At 39.5% G+C, this 13,335-nt stretch overlaps 1 protein-coding gene across 1 annotated transcript in view; it reads right to left on the reverse strand.

Moving 5' to 3' along the window:
- The window catches only part of CACHD1 (cache domain containing 1), a 227,047-nt gene that overhangs the window by 113,366 nt on the left and 100,346 nt on the right, over positions 1–13,335 (reverse strand). The gene's annotated exons all lie outside the window — the stretch shown is intronic.

Here is a 13,335-nt window from a genome sequence, read left to right on the forward strand (position 1 = left end):
CGTGACAGTGGGCATTGCGTGTTACAGAGCAATGACAATGACTGGGAGAATAAAGAGAAGAGACATTATCTGCTACTTGTGGTTCTGGGTTCACAGTTTTTCAAGGGGGGTAATAACAGAAGGAAAGGAAACAACATTCAGAACCCTCTGCTACACAGTCCCAGTGGACACCACTCTCAGTCTTCCATGTGAATGGCAATTCCCTGGAGTTGTACAATTCATAGAAATGAAATATACACTTAGAAATACACTTGTGTTTGGTCTGCTACATCTTTAAGATGAACAAATGTCTTCCTTAACTGCTGTGAACAGAACACTTCATCATGATTTACTTTCATGCAGGAATAATAAAAGCAAATTGGTGAGCATACTGCTTTTTCCTCCATTGTTCCTATCAAATACCACCGCTTCATCACAGATCTCCAAGGAAAACTGTGTTGTTTTTTCTTCCCCTTAAACAAAACGTTACCCAAATGAAATGACTGATAGAATTATAGCTAATTGGTTTTGTAGTGCTATTCATTACGATCACACTGGAGGAAAACTAATCATCTCCTTTGGGTCATGCGTCTCACACAATCCAATAGCTTCCAGGCTGAGAACATGGAGTCAAATCAAAATATCTTCATTTGTTATTTTCAAGCCAATTTTAAATCTTGATTTTGTTCCAGGGATATTCTATAGCTTTCAGGGTCTCAATTAAATAACTGAGGTTCTCAGCCTTGCTAGAAATTACGTAAGCTATAAAGTTTAGAAAAACTTCCAGACATAACAAAGGGATATGAGTACAGTGTTTAATTGGATAATGGGTTGTCCAAATTCATTTTATCATTTTCAAAGGAGGAGTTGTGGGTCTTGAAAATTTATAAGATGACTCACAATACTCCCTGACCTAGACTTCTTCCTGACCTAGACTATTGAAATAAAGTAGGTTTTCCTCATTGAGGTCATTGCATTAAAACATATAAACCCAGTTTAATTTAGACAACTGGTGGCTTTGCCATCCTCAGGGGACATTTGGAGAAAATTTTGATCATCACAACTTGGTGGAGAATGCTGCAAAGTAGATAGATAGAGGCCAGGGATTCTCCTAAGCATCCTACAATGTACAGGATAGCATCCTCAAACCAAGAATTACCTGGTTCAAATGTCACTAATAGCCCAGATGAGAAACCTCGAAACCTCGATTGATTGCTTTTTTAACAGGTGCTGGAAAATAATTTTTTAAGCAAAAAATTCACATTTTATTAAAGATATTAATATAACCCTTTCAGGGGCCCTCTGAAAATCTTTAGCAGTATCCTCTGATTGCAGTCAAATAATTATTAACCAGATGTTTTATTTAAGAGCTATTCTTGGGTATGACTCTCACCAATTTATTTTTTCTTTTCCAACTTTTATTTTAGGTTCGGGGGTACATGAGCACATTTGTTACATGGATAAACTGTGCATTACTAGGGTTTGGTGTATAAATGATTTTGTTACCCAGAAAAACTTTGATTTAGAGAAAAATCAGTAAATTATCCCAATCTGTAATTCAGTCAATAGGTTTCAAACTGTTTTTCTATTTGAATTCTCCATCCATTAAAATGATAACTTATGAGGGAAAAAAAAATCCTATACATTTCAACAATTGCATTTTTTTCATTCTTTGTTTTTCCTTCCCCAAAGTAATATTAAACAGGCCATCATATGTGGCCCAAATATGGAAAGAGGACTATTCACTCATTATCAAATGCGTTAACGTGGTTTTTAAACAGCAGCTTGCAACTAATCTAACAATCGTCTTTTCCCAGATTTTCACATTCAATGGGCAGTAGAGGATGTCAGAGCAACAGGCCCAGCTTGAAAACCTTATATTCTCATAATGCCCTGCATAAGCCCTCTCAATACACACATTAAATTTAATGCTGTTTTTTGTTTGTTTTTTTTTTAACATCTGGCTATCTCATGAGACTACAAGCACTGTTAGGACACACAGTCTCGTGAGATAGCCAGATGTTAAAAGATAACATACAACATATGTTTTTGTTCACCACTGTATCTTCAGGCTCTAGAACACTGCCTGGCATTGTAGACATAGAAAAAATATTTAATGAAGTGATAAAGATTTTTAAAATTCACTCCTGAGAGTCATCAACCTTATCTTCTGTTCTAACAATAAACTATTTTAAAACATACTTATTTTTAAAATATACAACAATATGTATTTCTGGAAGCCCCATCAAGAAGCAAGTTCTACCTTTTCTTTGTAGGTCATGACTTCTGATAAAGTAAATATCATGAATTTCCCACCTAGGAGTATTAAGAGTGTATAGTCCTTTATTGCCCTTGGGAATAAATGTATTGTAACACAATGAACATAAGATGTAATTGAAAGAACTAAATTTTGAACTTTCTTCACAAATTCACTTTAAAATAAAAACAAAATTTATAATCATATGTCCTTCTCTCTCACACACATACTCTTAATATTTAACTCCACTTGAGAAATACGCAAGTGTTTCTTCTACACATTTGGAAGATTCTAACTTTAAAAAGTCAGATCCAGCTAAACTCAGATATTCCAATCTGGTCCACTGCCTGTTTCTACATAGGCCATGAGCTAAGAATGATTCTTATACTTTTAAATTTTTTTAAAGGAGAATATTTTTAATATTTAATAGTTATATGAAATTCTAATTTTACTGTTAATATTTATTGGAACATGATCATTTGTTTACGTATTGTTTATGGCTGCTTTCATTTTACAATGGCAGGTTAAGTAGCTGCAAGAGTCTGTATGGCCTGCTTTGCTATAGGTAGAAGTCAGGGGCCCGAATTTATCCCCAGATGGAACCACAATCCCAGTGTGGTGCCATTCTTCCTAGTGTGGTGGTTTTACAGAAATTTCCTACAAATTCTTTAATGGGTCTACCCCTTTGGCAGGTGGGGTCTACATTTCCCCCTGTCCCCACTGCTTAAATCTGGGTAGGCTTATGATAGGTTCTACTAGTGGAGTACAGAGAAAGTGATACTAAGCAACTCCTAAAGCTAGGTCATAAAAGGACATGCCTGTCTCTTGGAATGCTTACTCTTGGTAGCTGTCAGCTACGAAGCTGTAAGAAGTCCAAGACACACGGGGAGGCCACAGTCAGTGCTTAGTTGGCAGCTCCCCAGTTTAGCAAGTCTGCCAAGTCATCCCAGAGCAAGTTTGTGGCATGAACCAGGAAACTTCCAGATAACTTCAGCCCCCAGATTAGCCCCTTGAAGAAGTCATGGACATCATGAAGCAGAGATAAGCCATCCTTGCTGTGCCTGGCCAAAATCCTGACCCACAGAATTTGTAAGCATGTTTGTTTATGCCACTAAGTTTTGGGTGGCTTGTTATCCAACAACAGAAAATTGGAAAATGCAGGATCAGCTGAATTCCATCCTAGGATATGCATATTGAAGCAAGTGAAGCAAAGCTCCTAAATGTAGGCACTGCATCTAAATCATCAAAATTATCAAGATTGTACCCTATGAGTTGTAAACCTGCTGCAGAGATTTCAGGGTTCTTCACAAAATTTTAATAGCTACCAGGACCTTACAGTGTGGGTATTCTCATTTTATACCAATGAGTTAAGTGATGAGCCCGAAGCCACAAAATAAGTGAAAGAGCCATTCACTTATACAAATTCAAAATCTGTGTGCTCACACACTGGCTGTGGTGCCTCAGACAAACCAACCCTAAAGGAAGCTGCAATGGTGGCTTGAAATATTAAAATATGACAAATCACACAGGCTGAGAATCCCTGTTAACATAATCAAATAATGCAAAGAGCAAAGTGTTAAAAGATCCTCAACTCTGGGCTGGCTGCAGAATTGAATGTTCCTCAGGATTGCAAGGGGACTGGTTGATGGGAGAGGGGCCCTGGCAGAGGTGTGTTTTATTAGGGGATCAGGGTAGAGTGTCTGCCTTTGCTTTCCTGGTTAGGGTGGGCCTTCAGCTGCATTCTTCATCAGTAGAGACAGTTAAGTACCAAGAATACGGAGTCCAAACACCTATGGCACTTAATAAAAGGTGTCAAATGCATGCTCTGTCTACTTGGATTCACAGCTGTCAGTCAGAAATTCCCCAATCTTTCATACAGTGACATTCTATCTTGCCTTACTAAGAAAAATGCCAACATCTGCTGAGTGCCAATTATGTACAAGTCACAATTTTAGGCCTCTCACATGCATATACCAACTTAATTCTTTGAAGGATCCTATTAGGTACACACTTCCATTTTCTAGAAGTAGACACTAAGGGATAAGTAATTTGCTCAAGGTTACAAAGCTAGTAAGTGGTAGGGCTGGGATTCAAACCCATATTCTGACTTCAGATCCCAAGGCTTCAAACTTCATGCAACATTGCTTCTCTTTGTAATATGAAGATCAACCTTCTTCCCACATTTCTTTTCAAATCAATTTTAACAAATGTTGTGAAATGCTTGGCAGGATACCATAAGCTATGCACAGTCTCATTACTTTATAATAAGAATTAGATTTTTAAAAATTAATATGATTTCTAATAATATTTTTCAAAATTCCTGTGAAAATCAAGTACTTTGAAGAAGTTTAGAATTGTTAAATTTTACCATGAATATAAAAAAGGGGCCAGGCACAGTAGCTCACACCTGTAATCCCAACACTTTGGGAGGCTGAGTCAGGTGGATCGCTTGAGCCCAGGAGTTTGAGACCAGCCTGGGCAACATAGTGGGACACTGTCTCTTCAAAAAAAATAGAAAAAAATAGCCAAGAATATTGGTGTGCATCTGTAGTCCCAGCTACCCAGAGGCTGAGGTGGGAGGATCACCTAAGCCCGGGAGGTTGCGGCTACAGTGAGCCGTGATTGTGCCACTGCACTCCACCCTGTGATACCCTGTCCCTACCTCCCAAGAAAGAGGTGGGGATATGACCAAATTTGTTATAAAGAATTCTTAAAAAAAGAAAGAAAGAAAAGAAAAAATAACCCACCAAAACGATGCCTACCTAATATTACCTGGGTACTATGGAATAAATTACATTAAACTATTTTAAATTGTTCAAATTACTCAAGGGGGGTTTGTTGGTTTGTTAGTAACCTGGCAAAGAGAACAGAGTGCTTGTATTGTTCCTTTGCTTCAGAATTCAGTATTTTCCTAAATAATTTCACCTTAATGGACTGATCTACCATTTTAGGACAGTGAGAGAACATTGTGACTCCCAGTTTACAAGTGAAGAAACTGAGGCATATGGAGCGTAAAAGTCTCTTGACTACCAGGGGTGCTCTTGCCTCCCTCCACCTCACTGCCTGAGAGGAGCTCCCTGTGTCCTTCTGACAAGGAATGTGATGGTGACACACTATGGAAACCTCATCTTGTGTTCCACTATCGCGTTGTTTTTTTTTTTTTTTCTCTCTCTCTCCCTCTAAAAGGAATCTCTTTTAGCATGCCAACCAAGCCCACGCTCCTCAGCAAACATAACAGAACCTCAGAGTAAAGATAGCCCACAGAGAGGTTAATCCTGAATGTATCCAATAAACTGAAGAGGACCGACTGGCCAATGCAGAAGCTTCCAAGAGGCCAGACAGATTCTGGGTCTGTATCCTGCCATGATCCCTGCAGACAGAAGAAAACAAAGACATTCTCAACAGAAAGCTACAGGTGGACCCACAATCCTCCTCAGTGTAATTAAAAACATTTTTCTTTCCACAGCTCAGCTTTCATCTTTTATCCTTCTTTATCCTTTCCCCTTCATCCCCTAAGGGGTTTCTGAATGCTGATGAGACAACGGGACTAAAACCATCTTGTCATCTTTTGGGTCAATTCTTAGGCTAGCCAACATCCAGTCATGGGTCAAATGATCAGTAGGTAGCGTGCGGTCCCCATGGGAACGGATTCTAATTTGTCATCATCTCCAGTGACAACGTTTCATCACAACATCAATGAATTTCTTTCTTGCTGAATTTCTTTTCTCTTAATTTTCCCATAGACATTTCTGTCATTTGCATACTTCCCCAGAGCCCTTTTTTAAAAGCTCTTTTTACCTTAGCTTTACACTTCAGAAGACTGGGGATGGGGGAGGCACATGGTTAGAAAAAGGTAAAAGAAAACAAAAATGCAAAGGCATAGTGGGTACTTTATTTATGTCTGCTTCCTAAAAGGAAGGGCCGGAAGGAGTTTTGAATGTTAGGGAAAGCTTTATTTAAAATACATAACAATGAAGCTGACAGGCACAGACAGGAAATGTACCCTAGGGGACTGAAGATTCATAGCAAAATTCCTATTGAACATAGAGAAGTTTAACATTTGACATTCAAAAACCTTTGTGTAGTGGTAAGAATTTAATAGTTGATCCTTATTTCCTTCAACTTTAGCCTTAATATTCAAGAATAAACCTTGCATTTTGTTTTCCAGTAAGTTTCAGGGTTTATTTGAATGTATGTGACATAAAAATAATTCTAAGCACAAATATATAACGTCTCTGAACATCACACCATTGCATTCTAAACTTCTTCATAGAAACTATTCTCATGGTTTCATGTTGCACATCATATACAGGATATAAGAAATGCTCTAACTCTCTGCTATTCTTTATATTAGTAATAGTCGTAATGGTCCAGACAGACATAGAGCTCTCTCACTTATTAGCTGGGAATTTGGGCAAATTCCTTGACTTCCCTTAGCATCAGTTCCTCATGAGTAAAACAGAAATAATATCCCTTAAAGGACTTATTGTGATGTTCACATGAAACACAGTGAATATACAACGACTAGGACAAATACAAGGGATTATTCTTACTGTCATAGTGGACAGTCTCTGGCCTAGAAATGTAGTAGTAACTGGGGAAATACTGTGGGGTCTAAATTTTCTAACAACAGAGCTAGAACTAAAAGGATAAAGCTACAAGTAATAAACTGAATGATAACTAACCGTTTTATTCATTTAACTCATGGTTAATTCTACATGGGAAATCTGGCACAAGGTCTTGTGGGGGAAAGCATTTTTTCTTAGATTAAAAGCAAAATGGCACGGAAGGCTGGAGTCAAAGAAGTTTCAGTTAAATTCAGCTCTGTCATTTACTAGCTGAAGGAGACCAAGCAAGTTATTTTTCTAAGCCTCAACTTAATTACCTCTAAATTGGATATAATAATAGCTGCTTTGTGATGTTGTTTGAGAACAAGAGGGATAAAGTTTGTAAAGTACCTAGCAGAGTGTCTAATGTATTATAAGTGCCAAATAAATGGTAGTGGCTATTTACTATTATTGTAATGGTTATTATTGTTTGAGGAATTTAACAATGGCTAGGTAAGAATGGAGAATCCAAAGAACATTCTCTGTACTTGGAGAAGGATGAGTAGTCAACACAGGATGGATGTGTCAGCAGTAGGCTATGACCTTACCACAGCTGTCAATGACTCTTCTAAAGCACTGTGTCATACAGGATAGGTAATTACAGTCTCGGACAGCTCAGACTTTTTCTGGGATCCTCTTTTAAGACTCTAATAATGACCTTACTTTTGTGTTGTTGCATTTTACCATTTTCAAAGCATTTTTACCTGAATTGTCTCATTTGTGCCTTATAACAACCTTGGCAGCTAGGCGGAGCAGATATTTTCTCTGTCCCAGTTTTACAATCAAGGAAATCGAGGCTCAGTGGTTTGCCCAAGTTGGTGCTGAGTAAAGGTAGAAAACAAAAAGACCATTTCTTCTAATCTCTAGCTCAATTCTCTTTCTGCTAACAAGCTCCCTCAAACTGAAGAAAAAAGTGAACTCTCCCAGATCAAATTATGTAAATTCTACTTATTCCTTCTGGTTCCAGCCCAATTTCAACCTCTTTGAAGCCTTCTCTGTCCTTTTCCAAAATTTCCTAGGACTCACCATTTGTTCCACTCACTTTCTGCTTCACACTGTTCTTGTTCTTTCATCATTTGAAGACGCTGTTTATCCCAACAAACCAATAACAGAACAATAATTAGAACTAACTGATTGCTGACTATGTTTAGGGCATTGTGTGACATGTGACTTTACCTGATGCCTTTTAATCTTCACAACAGCCCGTGGTAATCACCCTATGCTATTTTTACAGATGATTCCAATTGACTAACTTACCCAAGGTCGCACAGCTAATAAACAGAATAATTAGATCAAATTCATCCTCTTGAACTACTGCACTATGCATTTTTATTTGTTGCCTGGCACATAGAAGAGACTTAAAGATGTTAATGTCACATGCCCCCACACAATATACCATTATTTGCCATATTGAAAAGATCTTCTTCTGAGTGTAGACAAAGACAGATAACCTATGACTATTACTCACATCTGATTCAAACCAATCAGAAATTTCAGGGCCTCTCTAGTTCCATATCTTGACCTGCTTCCTAGGTAATATCAGCTGCTCTAAAGCAAGTCTTGCCGTCTTAGCTCCAACTATTCTACAAATACTATAGAGCGGCTTAAATAACAAATACTTATTTCTCATAGTTCTGTAAAGTGGGAAGTCCAAGATCAAGATGACAGCAGAGTCAGTGTGTGGTGAGGGCCCTCCTTCCTAGCCTGCAGATGGCAATCTTTTTGTATCCACACATGGCAGTCAGAGTGTCTGTCTCTTCCTTTCTTATGCAGAGGACTCCAGCGTTTCTGTCTCTTCTTACAAAAGCTTAAATCACATCATGCAGCCTCTACCCTCATGGCCTCATCTAACCCTAATTACCTCCCAAAGGCCCCACCTCCAAATACCATCACATTGGGGTTTAGAGCTTCAGCATATGAATTTGGGGAAGACACAAACATCAGTCCATACTTGCCCCCAAAACAGCACCTGTTCAGAAAGGTATACTGATAGCAACTGCCCACTGTCATGATATGGCTCCTCATCACCACTAGTTTGGGCCTCATGAAATTACTCAGTAGGACAGAGCCTGGGCATGGCAGGCAACGACACAGAACAAGACAGATGAAGACCTGGAGATGCAATAGGGCCAGTCTGAATTTCCATTGGCCTGTGGAGACTTCAGGGTAGTCTGACAGATGTGAGGGAATAGCCCATCCAACAGGGAAGGAGGGCAGCTGCTGACAGACGATCTGCAGGTGGACCAGGAAGATTTATGTGCAAGGCTGTCTGGGCTCCAGGGTCACATACCCTGATCCTGTGAGAGGTGGGGCCCCTGTGCTGAGCTGGGAGGAGCACAATGGAAAAAACAGAAGGCAAGTGCTGACATGCCAGAGAACAGGGGGAGGCTGAGCCCTGGGAAACAGTTGAGACCAGCAGCTTAGCTTCTTTCTTCATGCAAAATGAACGTTTGCTTTAAAGGTTATAATGGGGTTGGTTTGGATAACAGTTTGTGTTGGGTATTTCAGGAGAGTCACTGCAATACACACCCAAGCCTCCCAAAAGCCAAGGTTATCAACTCAAGGGCTCAATGGACTCTTGCCCTGTTTTTCACCCCACTCTATCCTTAACAACCAGATCATAACAAAAGAAACAAAGGGAAAGGCAGGCTTCAACCCACTTCTTCTCACTTCACTCTGTAACAGGAGCCCCTGACCCCAGATTCTTTTACATCTGAAATAAGCCCAGGCCTTGAAAGTTTACCATCTATTCCTACATAAGGAAAAAGAAATTCAACCTATTGTTCACCTTAGAAAAAAATTGAGAAGCTGAGAATTGGGAGGAGGCGAGAGCAGGAGCCACAGAATAATCTCTAACATTTTACGTCACAACTTTTTGTGTAGAGTATTAATCACGAGGGAAAGGGGAAAAATACTATGGGTTCATGACCTTGGGAATTCTCTGGTGGCCTGTGAAAGACACACTCAACTGTAGAAAAGAAAAGCAAACCCAGTCACTTCCTACGTAAAACTCTTACTTGGAGAACAAATATCTGTGCATAACTTATAAACACTAAGTGTAACATAGATGCATTTCAAATAAAAGGGAGGCCGCTAGAGAATGGGGATGGATAGGTCAGAAAGGCTCTGGGAACCTGAAATTTCACAGAGCCCAGACTCTCTTCTCCAGACCCAATGCAAATAATATCTTGTCACAAACCAACCTTGTGACCTGCGCCAGAGCCTAGCACAAGATGTAGAAACTCAGAAAAATGTGTGCTGCATAAATGAAGGACGAAACCTGACCTAGCCTCCCGTTAGAGGATAACTGATTACAGCATTTTAGGGTTCTTCAAGGGCCCCTTTGAGAGAATATTGATCAAACACTTGCCAGCAAGCGTCAATTAGCTCAGCAATGGAGTGGAAAGATGACACTGGCATGGAAACAAGTATCTGTTACCACTAAGCACTTCCTTACCCTCATACTGGCCAAGTACTTACTGAATCCGAGTCCTGGGATGACAATCTTGAGATACAATGACCTTCTCTAAATCTTTTAAACATCTAGATGTTTCTATTCCCCCTTTAAAAATAATATTAACTTAGCTTGCCTTTCGAACGAAATATAGCATTGTGCCATTTTAAGATTTCATTGATACTATGGGCTCAATTACAGTAATTGCAAGGTCTCTCCCTCCTAGTGCCTCATTTAAAAAGATGATTGTAAGACAGAGCCTCATTTGCAGTGGAGTTCTATATTTAGAGTAATAAATTTGTACAGAGTAAATTCCCTTTAAAACTAAGGAAAGAAAAATAGCACAAAAGGAAGCATCTTATGAATGTTTGATTTCTTCAATTGTTAAAGACTGGCCTTGAGTATCCATATTACCTGAGTCTTGAGTATGATGTGGCATTAGGAGGCAGGAGCACTTTCTCTCTTGGTCCTACCTTTGAACAATGAAGCCAGTTGTAATGAGATAATATCACTCAATAGAGAAAAGGCCTTTCTAGGCTTCAGTTTCAAGATGCTGTAGCAGTGGCAAAGCAACTCCTGAGATTTTGGGGTCTTTACAATGCAGGCGTATAGCTGTAAGTGCTGATCCAGAGGTACAAGTTTTTTTTTAATATCATTAGGAAAAAATTTTTCAAGCCAACAATAACAGCACCCTCATCCCTGCCCCTCCCACAACTTAGATGAGGTGCAAATGTTGGGTGCTGCTGGAAACTACGCTGCCTGCTAAAATGAAATGTTATATTTGCCTGAACCACAACAATTTTATTATATGCTTCTCTGACCTATTCTGTGTGTTCCCTTGCCAAGCTGCATCTAATATCACTCTCTAAGTCACAGTTGGATTTAGGAAGGTCTTCTCATTCCCTATCCAATGACAAGGTGAACTGCAAACAGAAAAACTGGAGAATGACTGCTTTCTATTGGCTGTTTGGTTGCAGGATTCACAGCTAAAACCTCCCTTTACAGGCTGGTGCCATGATAGGCCTGACATGTGTGTCAGCGGATGTGACAGTGACACTTCCTGATGACTCTGCAGCATGTAAAAGGACTAAACTAACAGCTGCTTAAGTAACACCCAGCGTGAATGCCCATGAACAGCTATTTCAACACGATCCCTACCTGCCCAGAGTCTTTTAATATTAAAATAAAACTATAACCCTTGGCAGGTTTCCAGTTTTAACACGCCACGTTATTTCATGGGTCCAGATTTTCAAAGCATTTACCCATTTCAGGGGTTCCTGATATGAGCAGCAATTAATTCCTTCACATCATTATCAAAATATTTCCTATTGCACCATGGGATATGTTAGGGACGGGTGGTCCCTGTTCTTGAGTTGCTCAACAGGTTTTACAATATGTTCTCAGATGAGTTTCTGTTTACTCATTCTGCCAGTACAGATAATTTGAGGTTATTTTATTTTTCAGTGGGAGCAGCAGTTTTAGGTGGAGGATAGAGTCAGGTAGGGCTGGGGTAGGGAGAGGGCTGGAGAAGTCTTGGCTGCTCCCTTACCAGCGTTTCCAAATACTATTCAACCTTGAGGTATTGGAAATGCATGTAAAATGGGCTTACTTGTTTCCATTTTTAGTGCAATGTTTATTTCTCATGATACATACTTCCTGGCCTTTAAAATGAGGACTTGGACTCAATCTATTCCCTTCTAGTTAAATGAAGTTTGACTATTTGAGTAAAAAGCCCAGATCCGTGTTTTTTTCAAGGGTCTGCTTCACTGAAAGAAGGCATCTGCACACACATGGATTGCAGAGCTATGTGAAAAGCGACTTTTATAAAACTAAACTAATGGCTGCTTACATAACACCCAGTGTGTTACCTTCAGCTGGAACACAGAGAGAGGCACACCAGAGTGGGAGCTTACATGCCTCTTCTTGCCCTGCCACAAGGCACTCCCTGCTCCTCTCCAGCTGGGCCTGCCTGCAACACCCACTCTCCCTAAAGCAGCAGTACCAGCCCCTTCATTTGTTTCCTTAGAGTGGGAACACAAACTATGAGAATCAAGGGAATGAGGAAATGGACTACTGTGGTTTTGCCCAAACAACACTACCACTAAAAAACACCTGTAACCAGAATTTCCAAGACTTAAATGTGTGTGGTGGTGGCAGTGATGGCGAGAGGTTTAAATACTGTATTTTCTATAGATGGTATAGGTGTATATTTTTACATCTGTATATTTGTATGTTTTTATAAATGTACTTTTATATTTGTATTTCTATTTTTACAAATATAAAAATACCGTGCATAAGGCTGGGCACGGTGGCTCACGCCTGTAATCCCAGCACTTTGGGAGGCCAAGGCGCGCAGATCAGCTGAGATTGGGAGTTCGAGACCAGCATGACCAACATGGAGAGATCCTATCTCTACTAAAAATAAAAAATTAGCCGGGTGTGGTGGCACATGCCTGTAATCTCAGCTATTCGGGAGGCTGAGGCAGGCAAATCATTTGAATCTGGGATGCAGAGGTTGTGGTGAGATGAAATCATACCATTGCACTCCAGCTTGGGCAAGAAGAGTGAAACTCCATCTCAAAAAAAAAAAAATACTGTACATAATAAGAGTAAATATGTGCCTGGAGTAATTAGTAACTGTAAACAATAGATATATACTGCTTTTGTGTGTACATGGTTAATACACTACATAAAACATGTGCATACACAGGGTGTGTGCATGAGTATATGTAAGCAGGATTATCCCAGCTTACCTCAACACCAGGCACCACTTATACTGACTAATGTACTATACAGACCCCTGAAGTCAGTGGGTCTATATTTAGTACAGAAATTTAAGCTTTCATGCATGCAATTACATATATTTTAACTTGCATATATATATATATATATATATTTATATATATGAATACAGAACAGAGGTACGTTTTCCTTAAAATAGAAACAAGATGGCTCCAAATCCCAAATGATGGGGGGAGATGGGCAGCTGTCAGGTGGCTTCCTCTCTCTGTGCCCACCTTATTCTTTCCTAGCTGAAC

Source organism: Piliocolobus tephrosceles, chromosome 1 (genome assembly GCF_002776525.5).
Source record: "Piliocolobus tephrosceles isolate RC106 chromosome 1, ASM277652v3, whole genome shotgun sequence".
Lineage (NCBI taxonomy): Eukaryota > Metazoa > Chordata > Mammalia > Primates > Cercopithecidae > Piliocolobus > Piliocolobus tephrosceles.